Genomic DNA, 17,743 nt, shown 5'->3' on the forward strand with positions numbered 1-17,743 from the left:
TCCTATTCAGTCATAGATCTATTAAAGTGTATTCCAATGATATGAGATAAGAGTACCCCCTGTCCGCATTGTAAACCATGTAAAAACAACTTTATATTCATCTGTCAATCACATTTCTTTATGCCCAAGGGGCGTTTTTTTCTCACACCTTTGTGCCCAGCCGCGCCCCAACTGTCGTTTCCTACCGCCGCCCAGCTCATTATTATTCACTGCGCTGGGCGGCTCTTACATTCCCCGATCCTGTCAGTTCCCGCGCATGCCTGATAGATACTTATGGGCATCGGCCTCAATCGGACCATCTGCGCATGCGCCGGCACCCTCCCAAGCCTGTAATTGAATGCATATGGCAAAAAACAAGGGGATCCGCTCACTTCTGTTTCCCTCAGGACAGGTGCTCCAATCCAAAAATGAGTCACCCCTCAAAATGGTAAGTAAATATGTAAAAAGGAAGGATTGGTCACTCTTACATGGAAATATAGGGTGTTTGTTTTATTAATATTACTAATATAAGTTAAAATGCAAAAACAATAATATAAAATGCATAAAATAGAACAATCTCCTATATCTATTCTCTATTTGTAATATATATGACAAAGACGATAATAATTTCAATGCTGGACAGAAAACAGTGTCACAGTGTCTCCACCTGGATTCAATAATCTGTTATGTGGAAGACAAATTGATACAAGTGTTCGCCCAGTGATTTAGATACAGTTTCAGTTGAATAGATAAATCAGCTGTATAATGGTAGAGAATGAGTCTCAAAGTCCATATATATGAACGAAATCCCACTCTTTGTTTCTGCTCCTTTTCTTGGTGTTATAACACTAATAGTCCGTGCAAAATGCTTTGAAACACAGTGAGTATAGACGAATCGGCCGCTATAGGCCAATGCTGCACCGTATGCGCCTGCTGACTGATGTACTGTATTTGTAAGAATTATCGCTGTATGTACAATTTCAGTCTTCACAGGCAATGTATTTGATCGGTGTTAACTGGATGTTATACCCACTGGGATAGTGGGCTTACCTTAGTTGAAGCCGTCGGATGGAGGTAAGGGCTTGAATGCGAGACCCTGCTTAGCTGGATCAGCCGGCGTCCCGGCTGCAGGGCTGCTCGCGTCCCACGTGTTCTCCGCGGGAAATTTAAACCGGATATGCAAAGTCCTTCTCTATCAGCGCTGGTGAATGACGTGTTGCGATGATTTCAACAATGGATCCAAGAGTTTCTTTTTCTTTATAGTGCACTTGGTAGAAGATGGGGTATTCGTCCAAAGGTGTGACGCTACACCTTTGGACGAATACCCCATCTTCTACCAAGTGCACTATAAAGAAAAAGAAACTCTTGGATCCATTGTTGAAATCATCGCAACACGTCATTCACCAGCGCTGATAGAGAAGGACTTTGCATATCCGGTTTAAATTTCCCGCGGAGAACACGTGGGACGCGAGCAGCCCTGGCCTATAGCGGCCGATTCGTCTATACTCACTGTGTTTCAAAGCATTTTGCACGGACTATTAGTGTTATAACACCAAGAAAAGGAGCAGAAACAAAGAGTGGGATTTCGTTCATATATATGGACTTTGATACAAGTATTAGAGACTCATTCTCTACCATTATACAGCTGATTTATCTATTCAACTGAAACTGTATCTAAATCACTGGGCGAACACTTGTATCAATTTGTCTTCCACATAACAGATTATTGAATCCAGGTGGAGACACTGTGACACTGTTTTCTGTCCAGCATTGAAATTATTATCGTCTTTGTCATATATATTACAAATAGAGAATAGATATAGGAGATTGTTCTATTTTATGCATTTTATATTATTGTTTTTGCATTTTAACTTATATTAGTAATATTAATAAAACAAACACCCTATATTTCCATGTAAGAGTGACCAATCCTTCCTTTTTACATATTTACTGTAATTGAATGCGCCTGCGTCCGATCTCTCCTCCAAGGCACTCGTATTTAGCGCTTCAGAGCGCTGATGTCATCAGGAATTCAGATGGTTAATGTGCCTGCACCAGCCAAGAAACTCTTCTCTCGGGTGACAGGATCGGGGATTGTAAGAGACGCCCAGTGCAGTGGGCACAAAGGTATGAGAAAAAACGCCCCTTGGGCATAAAGAAATGTGATTGACAGATGAATATAAAGTTGTTTTTACATGGTTTACAATGCGGACAGGGGGTACTCTTATATCATTGGAATACACTTTAATAGATCTATGACTGCATAGGAATAACTAAATATGTTTATAGGGCCTGTCAGTGTCCCTTTAGAGAGAACACTGCTCCCAGGCCCCTTACTGAGTTCAGGCCCCATAGCAGCCTCTTCCCCTGCGTCCATAGTAGCTACACCATACCTCCCAAGTGTCCCTCTTTTGGAGGGACAGTCCCTCTTTTTGACTCAAATCCCTCTTTAATGCTTTAGGCTAGGTCTACACAACGACATTTGTCGCGCAACATTTTTTGCACTAATGCCGCGCGACAATTTTTATAATGGCAGTCTATGGTGTCGCACTGCAACATGCAATATGCTGCGACTGCGACGCAACAGTCTCAGAAAAATCCATCTCGAATGGATTTTCTGCGACTGTTGCGTCGCAGGCGCAGCATGTCGCGCGACATTAGTGCAACAAAATATTGCGCGACAAATGTCGTCATGTAGACCTAGCCTAAATGTCCCTTTTTTTGACCGGGGGAATGAATGCATAAATATGCATTAATAAATGGACTAAATTGCTCATTACTGAAGTGTCTGTATGGTTTCTACCTGTATATTAGACCATAACTTCATTATTTGGTGCAATTTAGACCTTACAATATCTATAATCTGATGATTTATGAGCTAATATTTAAATGGATATTGAAGTGGAAAAAAAGAATTGTCCCAGGGGCTCCACATGCTGTAAAACAATACTTATACTTATACTCACCTAACCGTTCCCCAGATGCCGCAGAGTCAGTAATTATGCTTTGGGCGGAGTTAGAGGCGTGGCCTAGTATGAAAAAAAAATGTAAGCGATGTGTCCCTTTTTGCAATTTTAAAAAGTTGGGAGGTATGAGCTACACCCCTGCTGTGGGGTTCCAGGGTTTTGAAGATATGACATCTGGCCAGGACGTGTCCAAGTGTGAAGGGTGTTTTAACAGTGTCTCTCACAGCAGTAAGCAGCTTTTTGTAGCAGGTTGCCTTAAAGACTCTAATACTCCACAATGCAAGTTCTCCAATTCTCTCCTTTATCTTTCTCCTTCTGTAGACCATGTAGAGATCTGTTAATCTCTGTAACTGTCTGGGCTTAAGAAGAGGAAACGGATGGACTCTCTAAACTCCAGTCTACACTCCCCTAAGGTTAGCCCACATCTAACCTCCTACAAGGGTGGAGCCAGTATTGTTAACCCTGGCTGTGCCATCCATTGAGCACAATACATAACATTCAATAACAAACCATTTGCAGACTCCTGCTCTGGAGTGCTGCATATATGCACTACTGTGAGTAGAAGGAAATGCAATGAACCAGGAGGACAGGTGGCTCTGGCTATCACATCAATATCTATCACAGTGGCTTTCCTCACACCGCTGTTCCCCTAGGGCCGTGCAGTGAAAAAAGGGAGCACCCTCTGTTTCTGAGTGCTCCTGTCTGACCGTAGTTGGGGTGTCTGTGATGGTAAATGTCTGTATGGGTGCAAGGCAGGGCATGTGGAGTGTACAATGATCTCAGAACACGGTTCCAACAATGTACACAGTGCAATTCTCTCCCAAATAGCAATGTATAGTATGGATTAAGGCAAGAATGGGACAAATGGTACTTTTTTTTACACTATTTTGCTAAAGTATTTCTCAGTAGAATCTATGGCAAGCAGTAGTACTCTTGCACTCTGTAATATCCACTATGGGATACAGGGTTTTGAAGGCCCATCTGGCCAGGATGTGTCCAAGTGTGATAGGTGTCTTAACATAATCCCTCACTACAGAAAAGTCTGAATGGCTATAGTAGCAGGTTAACTCACTCCTATGCTTGGCCATGCAGATTCCATAATCTCCAATTTTCTAATTTCTTCCTCACTTTCTCTAGATCTTGCAGATATTAGTTTCTGAAGCTTTCTGGGCCTGAGAAGAGGTAGCACATGGACTTTGTCTCCCCTCTGTCCGAACTCTCCCTAGAACAACCTCAAGCTATGGGTGGAGCCAGCCACCACCTAGCTTCCTACAAGGTCTGAGCCAGGATTGTTGACCCTGGCTGTGCCATCCTTACATAGCTATGCTGGGTATAATACATAACATAAAAAAATGCATAACAATACAATAAATTATATAACAAACCATTTGTAGATACTCCCTGCTCTAGGGTACTGTGGCATACTAGAGACTAGTGAATATGAGGGAGTTCCTTAATGAAGGATGTAGATGGCATTGAATATTCAGTATGTAGGTTGTAACCATCACTTTGCTGCCTTAGGCCTCATGCAAACGGCTGTAGTTTCAGTCATTCATGACCATGGGGCTGCAAAAGATGCGGACAGCACACCCGTCCCCATCTTCTCCATTCTGACCAGACCTTCATGATGATTTCTTTCAGCTGCATCTCGTCTCTGCAGAGTTTGACAGACAGACATCTTAGTTTCCTACTTTTCTTTCATCCTCCCACCTTCTGAACACCCCATCCTGCCACCCTCAATAATGTGCCTGCTGTGCCCCCTGGTACTATACTGCAGAAACAGTGGCCCCTCCAATAATTTTTGGCACGCAGTGCCCTAAAAATAACTCTGCCCAGCAAATAGTTTCAATAGTTTCATGGAGGACCTGTGCCTCGGTCTTTTAGATAATGCAATGCAGGCACGATTTTTTGGGTTCTGTTTTTTGTTTTGTTTTTGTTGTTCTCTTTTTCTGGTGACTTTATATACAAACCGGATTCAAAAAAAGTTGGGACACTATACAAATCGTGAATAAAAACTGAATGCAATGATGTGGAGGTGCCAACTTCTAATATTTTATTCAGAATAGAACATAAATCACGGAACGAAAGTTTAAACTAAGAAAATGTACCATTTTAAGGGAAAAATATGTTGAATCAGAATTTCATGGTGTCAACAAATCCCCAAAAAGTTGGGACAAGGCCATTTTCACCACTGTGTGGCATCTCCCCTTCTTCTTACAACACTCAACAGACGTCTGGGGACCGAGGAGACCAGTTTCTCAAGTTTAGAAATAGGAATGCTCTCCCATTCTTGTCTAATACAGGCCTCTAACTGTTCAATCGTCTTGGGCCTTCTTTGTTGCACCTTCCTCTTTATGATGCGCCAAATGTTCTCTATAGGTGAAAGATCTGGATTGCAGACTGGCCATTTCAGTACCCGGATCCTTCTCTTACGCAGCCATGATGTTGTGATTGATGCAGAATGTGGTCTGGCATTATCTTGTTGAAAAATGCAGGGTCTTCCCTGAAAGAGATGACGTCTGGATGGGAGCATATGTTGTTCTAGAACCTGAATATATTTTTCTGCATTAATGGTGCCTTTCCAGACATGCAAGCTGCCCATGCCACACGCACTCATGCAACCCCATACCATCAGAGATGCAGGCTTCTGAACTGAGCGTTGATAACAACTTGGGTTGTCCTTGTCCTCTTTGGTCCGGATGACATGGCGTCCCAGATTTCCAAAAAGAACTTCGAATCGTGACTCGTCTGACCACAGAACAGTCTTCCATTTTGCCATACTCCATTTTAAATGATCCCTGGCCCAGTGAAAACGCCTGAGCTTGTGGATCTTGCTTAGAAATGGCTTCTTCTTTGCACTGTAGAGTTTCAGCTGGCAACGGCGGATGGCACGGTGGATTGTGTTCACTGACAATGGTTTCTGGAAGTATTCCTGAGCCCATTCTGTGATTTCCTTTACAGTAGCATTCCTGTTTGTGGTGCAGTGTCGTTTAAGGGCCCGGAGATCACGGGCATCCAGTATAGTTTTACGGCCTTGACCCTTACGCACAGAGATTGTTCCAGATTCTCTGAATCTTCGGATGATGTTATGCACAGTTGATGATGATAGATGTCTTTGCAATTTTTCGCTGGGTAACGCCTTTCTGATATTGCTCCACTATCTTTCTGCGCAACATTGTGGGAATTGGTGATCCTCTACCCATCTTGGCTTCTGAGAGACACTGCCACTCTGAGAAGCTCTTTTTATACCCAATCATGTTGCCAATTGACCTAATTAGTGTTAATTGGTCTTCCAGCTTTTCGTTATGCTCAAATTGACTTTTTCCAGCCTCTTATTGCTACTTGTCCCAACTTTTTTGGGATTTGTTGACACCGTGAAATTTTGAATCAACGTATTTTTCCTTTAAAATGATACATTTACTCGGATTAAACGTTTGATCTGTCATCTACGTTCTATTACAAATAAAATATTGACATTTGCCATCTCCACATCATTGCATTCAGTTTTTATTCACAATTTGTTTAGTGTCCCAACTTTTTTGGAATCCGGTTTGTATATACTGTATGTGTCATCACTACTGACTATATACTATGTGTCCTCACTACTGACTATATACTGTATGTGTCCTCACTGCTGACTATATACTACATATTGTATGTGTCCTCACTGCTGACTATATACTATATGTGTTCTCACTACTAACTATATACTATATACTGTATGTGCTCTTACTACTGACTATATACTATATACTGTATGTGTCCTCACTACTGACTATATAATATATACTGTATGTGTCCTTACTACTGACTATATACTATATATTGTATGTGTCCTCACTACTGGCTATATAATATACAGGGAGTGCAGAATTATTAGGCAAGTTGTATTTTTGAGGATTAATTTTATTATTGAACAACAACCATGTTCTCAATGAACCCAAAAAACTCATTAATATCAAAGCTGAATATTTTTGGAAGTAGTTTTTAGTTTGTTTTTAGTTTTAGCTATTTTAGGGGGATATCTGTGTGTGCAGGTGACTATTACTGTACATAATTATTAGGCAACTTAACAAAAAACAAATATATACCCATTTAAATTATTTATTTTTACCAGTGAAACCAATATAACATCTCAACATTCACAAATATACATTTCTGACATTCAAAAACAAAACAAAAACAAATCAGTGACCAATATAGCCACCTTTCTTTGCAAGGACACTCAAAAGCCTGCCATCCATGGATTCTGTCAGTGTTTTGATCTGTTCACCATCAACATTGCGTGCAGCAGCAACCACAGCCTCCCAGACACTGTTCAGAGAGGTGTACTGTTTTCCCTCCTTGTAAATCTCACATTTGATGATGGACCACAGGTTCTCAATGGGGTTCAGATCAGGTGAACAAGGAGGCCATGTCATTAGATTTTCTTCTTTTATACCCTTTCTTGCCAGCCACGTTGTGGAGTACTTGGACGCGTGTGATGGAGCATTGTCCTGCATGAAAATCATGTTTTTCTTACCTTGCAGACTTCTTCCTGTACCACTGCTTGAAGAAGATGTCTTCCAGAAACTGGCAGTAGGACTGGGAGTTGAGCTTGACTCCATCCTCAACCCGAAAAGGCCCCACAAGCTCATCTTTGATGATACCAGCCCAAACCAGTACTCCACCTCCACCTTGCTGGCGTCTGAGTCGGACTGGAGCTCTCTGCCCTTTACCAATCCAGCCATCTGGCCCATCAAGACTCACTCTCATTTCATCAGTCCATAAAACCTTAGAAAAATCAGTCTTGAGATATTTCTTGGCCCAGTCTTGACGTTTCAGCTTGTGTGTCTTGTTCAGTGGTGGTCGTCTTTCAGCCTTTCTTACCTTGGCCATGTCTCTGAGTATTGCACACCTTGTGCTTTTGGGCACTCCAGTGATGTTGCAGCTCTGAAATATGGCCAAACTGGTGGCAAGTGGCATCTTGGCAGCTGCACGCTTTACTTTTCTCAGTTCATGGGCAGTTATTTTGTGCCTTAGTTTTTCCACACGCTTCTTGCGACCCTGTTGACTATTTTGAATGAAACGCTTGATTGTTCGATGATCACGCTTCAGAAGCTTTGCAATTTTAAGAGTGCTGCATCCCTCTGCAAGATATCTCACTATTTTTGACTTTTCTGAGCCTGTCAAGTCCTTCTTTTGACCCATTTTGCCAAAGGAAAGGAAGTTGCCTAATAATTATGCACGCCTGATATAGGGTGTTGATGTCATTAGACCACACCCCTTCTCATTACAGAGATGCACATCACCTAATATGCTTAATTGGTAGTAGGCTTTCGAGCCTATACAGCTTGGAGTAAGACAACATGCATAAAGAGGATGATGAGGTCAAAATACTCATTTGCCTAATAATTCTGCACGTAGTGTATACTATGTGTCCTCACTACTGACTATATACTGTATGTGTCCTCACTACTGACTATATACTATATACTGTGTGCGTGCTCACTACTGACTATATACTATATATTGTATGTGTCCTCACTACTGGCTATATAATATATAATATGTGTCCTCACTACTGACTATATACTGTATGTGTCCTTACTACTGACTATATACTATATGTGTCCTCACTACTGACTATATACTGTATGTGTCCTCACTACTGACTATATACTATGTGTCCTCACTACTGACTATATACTATATACTGTATGTGTCCTCACTGCTGACTATATACTACATACTGTATGTGTCCTCACTGCTGACTATATACTGTATGTGTTCTCACTACTGACTATAAACTATATACCGTATGTGCTCTCACTACTAACTATATACTGTATGTGCTCTTACTACTGACTATATACTATATACTGTATGTGTTCTCACTACTGACTATATACTGTATGTGTCCTCACTACTGACTATATACTATATACTGTATGTGTCCTCACTACTGACTGTATACTATATACTGTATGTGTCCTCACTACTGACTGTATACTATATACTGTATGTGTCCTCACTATTGACTATATACTATATACTGTATGTTTGAAGGACGGACCGGCACACTCAATATCTGGGATCCAGTGAAGGAAAAAGAATTAGAGGCGGAGAGAATCAGTGTATCAAAAACAAATTTATTAACCTAAAATGGCATTTAGGTGAAAAAATGCCAGGGGTAGCGATAACGGTGGGTATACAATTGAATGATAATAAAAAAATAAAAAAAAATATTGTATAAAAACCGTATAAAAATAGTACAAAAAATATTGTTAAATAGTACAGGATGGGGGGCGTGTCTGGACACCACAGGAGATGGCTGCTTGAGAGACCGGCTCCTGCCCGCACCGCTAATAATCGGCCTGCAGCGCCCCAACACCGGCCCATATGGGGAAAAAAAACGGACCCAGGAGAACTCCTCTACCTCCTCGGTCCCCCTCACCTGCCAGGACCATCCGTCAGTGCTGGGAGCGGGCGCCCGGATCGGCACTCCCGCCGCGCCACGCCAGGACACAGAGGGCCTCCCGCCATTCCTCCCTCCCTCCTCCTGTCTCCCGCACCTCAGACAGTGAGGGCAGAGCGGTACAGCAGCGGCCCTCTGCTAGTTTTTCACTGGGATCTGAAGCCTTACCTGGGGCCTCTTCGTCTGGATCACCGGCTCTGCAGCTCCCCCCTGCTTCTCTGGAGTCTCTGCAGCCTGCCGATATCGGCGAGGACACTGTCATGGCGGCACCTGGATCCGATCCGTGTACTGGAACAGAGCACACAGGTACCGGGTTTCCCCTCAGGGTTTGGGATCCTACCCCTGTGGCCCACACTCCTAGCCATATTAGGGCTCCCCTGCAAAAAACCCGGCCTGACAAGCCTCCTCCGTCCCCCCTGTGCTGGATCTGGGAGATAGCAGCTCCCCTCTGCCCTCTGACATGTGGGCCAGATCACCAGGCCCTCCACCACTCACTGTTTCGGGCCCCCCGGCCTCACCTGAGCCCCCGCAACCTTGGGCGAGCTACTTTAGCCGTTTGCCTACAAAGGAGGATTTTCGTGCCCTTATCTCTGAAGTTACAGAAGCCTGCCAGGGCCGAAATTGCAGCGGTCCGCACTGATATCAAATTAGTGGTGGATCGTGTGGACTCTCTGGAAAAAGCCCATGATGACACCAGGCAGTATGTTTCTGCTCTTCATGAATCTATTTCTGCTCAAACAGCTGTACTTCGGGGCATGGGACGACACTTGGAGGACTTGGATAATCGGGGCCGTCGCAATAACATCAGGATACGAGGCCTGCCGGAAACATCCGGAGAGGAAGACCTCTTTGCCACACTGGAAGCCATGTTTAATATGGTCCTGGAACGCCCGCCCTCGCATAAGATCAAGCTGGACAGGGCGCACAGGGCACTCAAGCCCAAGGGCTCAGCTGCTCATCCCAGGGACGTAATTTGCTGTGTCCACGATTTTGCCCTTAAAGAAGCCATCATGGCTAAAGCACGATCCATGCGCAACCTTGACTTTTATGGGGCTCCTGTGCAGCTGTTTCCTGACTTATCCTGGTTTACGCTCCAGAAAAGGTGGCATCTCCAACCTCTTCTTGCATCACTCAGGAACCGTCAGATCGTCTATCGCTGGGGATTCCCTTTTGCCCTGGTGGTCCGGAATCAGGGAAGAACAGAGACTCTCCGTTCCTTCACGGATCTTCACCCTTTTTGCAAGTCGCTGGGAATCCCTATACCTGACATCTCTGATTGGGAGTTTGAGTCCCCAGCGCCTCCGCCACCGCGCGCTTGGTCACCTGTCGCCGGGAAAAGAAAGCAGAGTTCCAGTGCGTCCTCCTCCCCGCGGTCTCCTCTGTCGTCAGGACACCGGCCGCCTGCCTGACCGCTCCTGGCCAGGAGGAAATGGCTGTCCTGAGCCATGCTTTTACCCCCTCTAGGTTCACAGGGACATAGGACTCTGATGAATCAGTATATGGGTCGCCTATCTGTATTGTTTGGCCAGTTGCTGACTACTTTTTCCTGCTCCACTACGGTGCGGGCTCTCCGTAGGGCCCTTTATTGTTCTTAGTTTTTTTATACCAGTTTTCTGAGATTTTCTCTCTGACCGGCCTTGACCTGCTGGTCTCTGACACTCTTACCCCCTGAGGGGTTTGTTGTTTTCCCCTGGCAGGGACTCCCTCCCTGGGAATAGTTATTTACTGTTACTTATTTGTCTGATTCTGTGTTGTCTTGTCCTGTCTCCCTCCCCCTCCTTCTTGTCTCTCCCATTTTTCTCCTGTTATAGGTGCCTGAACTCCCTTGCCTGTGGGGATCGTACACCTCAATTTAACCCTGACCTGTTGCTCCACTAGTGTGACACCACTGACGCACGCAGAATAGTCTGGTGAGCTGTATCTTGCATATAATATCTACCATCACATATCCTCATGGTGAAGTGCGTGACTCTCAATGTCAGGGGGCTCAATTCCAATGCCAAGAGGAAGCTCTTGCTTTTGGAACTGAAATCCCTTAAAGCCGCCATCACACTTTGATGGCGGCTCCTCCTTCCGTTTTGCCTCTCACTTGTACCCTACTGCTTACTCGGCTACTCATTGCCGTAGGAAGGTGGGGGTCGCCATCTTGGTATCCGCGCAGTGTCCCCTTAGAGTTGAATCCTCAACGCTTGACCCCCAAGGGCGTTATATTATTCTCCGCGGTCACTTAGCAGATAAACCCATCACTTTGTGTAACATTTATGCTCCAAATATTTCGCAGATCCGCTTTCTTGGCGGAATTCTCCGCAAGGTTTTTGTTGAAGGGGCGGACTCTCCGGAATCTTTGGTACTTCTGGGCGGGGACTTTAATGCCGTTTTCTCTGACTCAACGGATCGCCTAGCTTTGCCGGGTAGGTCGGTGCCCGCTACACAACAGCGTTTGGCTAGGGACTTTCGTAAATTAGTGCGGAAGTATTCCCTGTATGACCTCTGGCGTGTCTCCAACCCAACTGACAGATCCTTCTCCTTCTACTCTGCCCCACATGGATCCCACACCCGTATCGACTATTTTTTTGGTACAATCTCGACCCTCCGGTTACTGGAAGGGGCAGATATGGGCCAAATCACCTGGTCCGATCATGCTCCAGTAATGATTGACATTAGTAGTGGATCGGGTCATGTCCGCCAATGTCACTGGAGGCTTAATGACTCCCTTTTGAAGCAGCCCATTACTAGGGAGGAACTTCGCGAGCATTTGAAGTCTTACTTTGCTTTGAATGAGGGGTCAGTGAGTGATGTTCGTCCTCTGTGGGAGGCCCATAAGGCGGTCATGAGGGGTCATTGTATTGGGATAAGCTTTAGACTAAAGAGGGATTCGGTTGCATTGGTCAGGACTCTTACCTCCCGCCTGCGAGTTCTAGAGGGCAAGATGGCTGCTTCTCCCTTGCGCTCCACGCTCAGACGAATTGTAGACACTAGAGCCCAACTGAAGAGTCAAGCTCTAGGTCGTGTCAACAAGCTATTGCTTTACACACGGCAGCGCTACTATGCCTGGGGGAACAAACCACACACGCTGCTGGCCAGACAACTCAGGAACCGCACTCCTCAAGTGAGCCCAAGTGCTATTAAGGGGGCAGACGGAACGATTCACTATGACCCTGGGGTGATAGCGGAGAGGTTCTCGTCCTACTACACCGCCCTGTACAATTTACCCTCCGACCTCCCCTCAGATGAGGGAATCAGAGACAGTACACTCCAGTCGTACCTAGCCTCCTGTCACCTTCCTACCCTGACAGCCTCCGATCTCTCCACCCTTAATGGTCCGGTCACTCCTGAAGAGATGGGGGATATAGTAGACCAATTGCCTAAAGGTAAATCCCCAGGACCTGACGGCTTTTCATATAAATATTATAAGACTTTCAAGACCGAACTAACCCCTCACTTAGTGACCCTTTTTAACCATTTCCTAGCTGGCAATGCGGTTCCTGCGCAGATGTCCCACTCTTACCTCACGATGATCCCGAAACCTGGGAAAGATCCCCACGAATGCCAAAATTACAGGCCTATTGCCCTGCTTAACTCAGACCTTAAGATCTATACCAAAGTCTTGGCTTCCCGACTAAATGTTTTCCTCCCCGCCCTGATCCATAAAGACCAGGTAGGATTTGTCCCAGGCCGCCAGGGAGCTGATAACACCCGCAGAAGCATTGACCTGATAGATGTTGTATCTCGCTCGGGGGAGGAGGCGCTCCTTCTTAGTTTAGATGCTGAAAAAGCGTTTGACCGTTTGAGCTGGCTATTCCTCTTTGCTACGCTGCAAGCATACGGTCTCTCTGGCCCCTTCATTCACGCCATACGTAGCTTATACTCCTCCCCCACAGCGACAATCAAACTTTCTCATGCCCACTCTCGCCCTATACGCATTGCCAACGGGACGAGACAAGGGTGCCCCTTGTCCCCTCTATTATTTGCTATGTGTATTGAGCCCCTGGCGGCCAAAATCAGATCCTGCCCGGATGTTAGAGGGGTTCAGGTTAGAGACAAGGAATTCAAATTGTCCCTTTATGCAGACAAAATCCTCCTTACACTCACCAAACTTCACGTTTCCTTACCAAATCTCCACTCCATTCTACAGGAATTCGGTCGGCTCTCGGGGTATAAGGTAAACACCCATAAAACTGAGGCTCTCCCCCTCAATGTTCCTCAGGTGGTCCTGAATTCTCTTAAGGTGAACTTCCCATTCCAATGGAAGAGGGATTCCTTGCGATACCTGGGTGTTGATCTTACACCCCGATATGGGGATCTTTATAAAGCCAACTTCCCACGCATGTACACAGAAATTAGGGGTCTATTGGATAAGTGGCACTCTCTCCCGCTATCTCTCTTGGGACGCATTGCCGCAACTAAAATGACGATTTTGCCCAAGCTACTATACCTCTTTGAAACTCTTCCGATTGCAGTTCCCCTTAAGGACCTGAGATCCACCCAATCTCAGCTCCTTAGATTCATATGGGCGGGGAAGCGTCATAGAATCCCAAGGTCAGTCCTCCTATCAAGTAAGCAACAGGGTGGGTTAGGGGTGCCTGATTTGTCCAAATATTATTGGGCAGCCCAGCTACGATATGTCACGGCCTGGGCTTCTCTGCACCCGTACTCTGGGCCCAGATAGAAAGACTCTGGCTAGCCCCGATTCATCCCAACTCTATGCTATGGTCGGGATCTCATGGCACCCTGCCAAATAGGGATCTTTTAGGACCCATGGCCTGCACTAGATCCATATGGCACCTGTGTAGTGGTCGGTTCCCTCTAGTGTCTACCCACTCCGCTATGACCTCCTTTCTATATCACCCTAACCTCCCCGCTAGTCTTACCACATCCACGACGAGACCATGGTTCCAACGAGGGGTGTTTAGGTTTGCAGATATTGTAGATCCCTTCACTAGGGAGCTTTTGTCGTTTTCGACCCTCCAGACTAAATATGATCTCCCCCCCTCCTCCAATTACTTTTATATCCAAATCAGTCATTTTGCCCGGTCCATTTTCTCGGGGGTTACCGTCTCCCTCCCGACTGCCTTTGAACTCCTTTGTAGGGAAGGGATACACGCGAAGGGTTTGATTTCTGGAATCTATTCCATGTTACTGTGCCCCTTTCCTGATCGGGTCCAACGGCACTCCTACATGGTTCGGTGGGAGGAATACCTGGGGATGACTCTGCCGGACACACTGTGGCGCCTTGTATGGAGGAGGGCAGCGAAATCCTCAATGGCGGTACTACACCAGGAAAACCAGTATAAAATTTTGATGCATTGGTACCACACTCCTGACCTCCTTCATAGAATGAATCCGGTAGTTCCGAGTGTATGCTGGAGGTGTGGGTTACATAGGGGTACACTGCCTCATATCTATTGGGACTGTCCCAAGATACGCCCCTACTGGACTGGAGTGGGCACCCTTCTAAGTGATATTTTTGCGGTGGAGATCCAGCCTGACCCTATGTCCTTCCTGCTCAATGTGGTACCTCGTCAAATAAAAAAACACACACTTAAGTTGCTACTAATGATACTTACAGCAGCCCGTTGTCTAATCTCTCGATGTTGGAAAAGCCCCGAACCGCCCAGGGTTTCTGATTTGTACGCTAGGGTGACGGAAGTCCGAATCCTGGAATACTCTACGGCTATGTTTCAGGACAAAATTGCTCTCTTCAATGCCATATGGGATCCCTGGGACGTTTACTGGGCTACGAGACATCCTTAGAGAGCTGCTGAGATTAGGGTATCTTCCCCCCCCCCTTTTGTGTCTTTATTCTTGTCGTTACCCTTGTCCTGTTGTTATTCAGTGGTCCTATAATGGACTAATTAAAGATAGACGCAGTATTTTTTTTTCATCTGTGCACTTTATTGTTATATTAATGATTGACATTCCTCTTTATGTTGTGGAATATTACTGAATGTTATTACTGCCTAGGTTACTGTGAATTTGGTGCTTCGTATGTTGTGCCTCATGTCTTGTACTAATGTGCATAGATCTGTTGTGAATATGCTTTGTCATTTCTTCACTCTTTAATAAATATACAATTATAAAAAAAAAAAATAGTACAGGATTCCGGATAGAGATAGTCTTATAATAGTCCAGGAAAAATGTATAGTAATCCGGAAAGGGGGGAAGAAGAAGAGACAGTCTTAGTGCATCAGCCGTGTTTGGTGGTCAAAAGTGGTCTGTGCCTGTGTGTCTAAGAATAATCCACTGTATAGTGTGTTGGAGTGGTAGTTGTGGTGCACAGTGTGCGGTACTGTTTGTGGTGCAGCAGGGACAATATATAGTGCATAAATTAATGCATAATGTCAATAGCGGTTGCTGCATACAAAAGAGGTTGGTGCGTTTAAATAGCAAAGATTAATGCATAGGATCGCAGGGGGTGAGAGTTTGTAAAACAGTTTGTAAAAAAGTTATGTGGCAGGCAGGTCAGGTGTACAGGTCTCCGGTGGCGTCCCACACAGAAGCCTTGCTCTGCCTGCTGTTACCTTTGGTGCCTTTGCGGCATCCCGTCAGTGCTGCCGATCCTTGTCTGTGTGTTGTGCGTGGGTTCTCCTTGTATCCGGCTTGTGGGCGGAGTGCACAATGGACTCTGACGCCCCACGTGGTCTTGGCGTCTCACATGATGTGTGATCGGCATCCCACGTGGTCTGAGACGAGCGGCGTCCCACGTGATACAGGACCGTTGTAAGTGAATCCTGTAGTGAGGGATATGCCGGCTGGAAAGATGATAGGGAAGTGCTTCCTAATGGTGGTCGGTGTCCTTTGTAAGCGGGTCTTTCACCAGACGCGTTTCGGAGTCTTAGCTGACTCCTTCCTCAGTGGTGACCCGCCAGTTGGATTGGCGCCCTTTTTATCCCCCTCCTTTAATTAAAGGTTATCTCTTTCAATTGGTCCCAATTCATATGGTGAAGCACTGAGACAGAACTACAGAAATTCCTCAAACAAATCAATGATAACACATTAAATTTACGTTTTTCATCCAACACTAGTAAAACACAAATAGAGTTCCTAGATCTACACATTAAAACACAGGACAACAGACTCACATGTAGCACTTACAAAAAACCAACGGCAAAAAACAGCTACATTTTGTTCTCCAGCTGCCAACTACCAAGATGGCTTCTCAATATCCCTACTGGCCAATTCAGACGGTTAAAACGCAACTGTACACTTGATCACCAATTCGAACAAGAAGCCAACAAATTAAGTGAACAATTTAAGATCAAACAATACCCCACCAACGAAATAGAGAAAAGCCTAGTCAAAGTCAGGGACCTACAAAGACTGACCTTCTTTAATACTCAAAACAGGCAGCCCGACAAAACCAGAGAGGAAGACGCACCACCACGTATTATATTGCCCAATACAAAAAAGTAGAACATAGTATTAAAAAACATTGGCACCATATACACAGAGATATTCAATAGGTTCACTGATCCCCACCAACCCACTTATAACCTACACCAGCTGCTGTACTGCAGACTCACATCATCCCCCCCAAAAAACTGTAAAAATAAGTTCAAGGGCAGACAAATTCACACACGAGATTAAGGAATTCCTCACATGCAGCAGTACCAATGTCATCTACATTATACAATGTCCCTGCAACAAACAGTATGTAGGAAGAACGTTGAAAAAACGGGTCTCAGAACACATCAACAACATCAAGAAAGGATACGACAAGCACTCCCTATCTAGCCACTTCAAAACACACCACAACCAAGACCCTAGTGGTCTTTCTTTTGCAGCAATACAGGGAGTGCAGAATTATTAGGCAAGTTGTATTTTTGAGGATTCATTTTATTATTGAACAACAACCATGTTCTCAATGAACCCAAAAAACTCATTAATATCAAAGCTGAATATTTTTGGAAGTAGTTTTTAGTTTGTTTTTAGTTTTAGCTATTTTAGGGGGATATCTGTGTGTGCAGGTGACTATTACTGTGCATAATTATTAGGCAACTTAACAAAAAACTAATATATACCCATTTTAATTATTTATTTTTACCAGTGAAACCAATATAACATCTCAACATTCACAAATATACATTTCTGACATTCAAAAACAAAACAAAAACAAATCAGTGACCAATATAGCCACCTTTCTTTGCAAGGACACTCAAAAGCCTGCCATCCATGGATTCTGTCAGTGTTTTGATCTGTTCACCATCAACATTGCGTGCAGCAGCAACCACAGCCTCCCAGACACTGTTCAGAGAGGTGGACTGTTTTCCCTCCTTGTAAATCTCACATTTGATGATGGACCACAGGTTCTCAATGGGGTTCAGATCAGGTGAACAAGGAG

This window comes from Bufo gargarizans, chromosome 9 (genome assembly GCF_014858855.1).
Source record: "Bufo gargarizans isolate SCDJY-AF-19 chromosome 9, ASM1485885v1, whole genome shotgun sequence".
Taxonomy (NCBI): domain Eukaryota; kingdom Metazoa; phylum Chordata; class Amphibia; order Anura; family Bufonidae; genus Bufo; species Bufo gargarizans.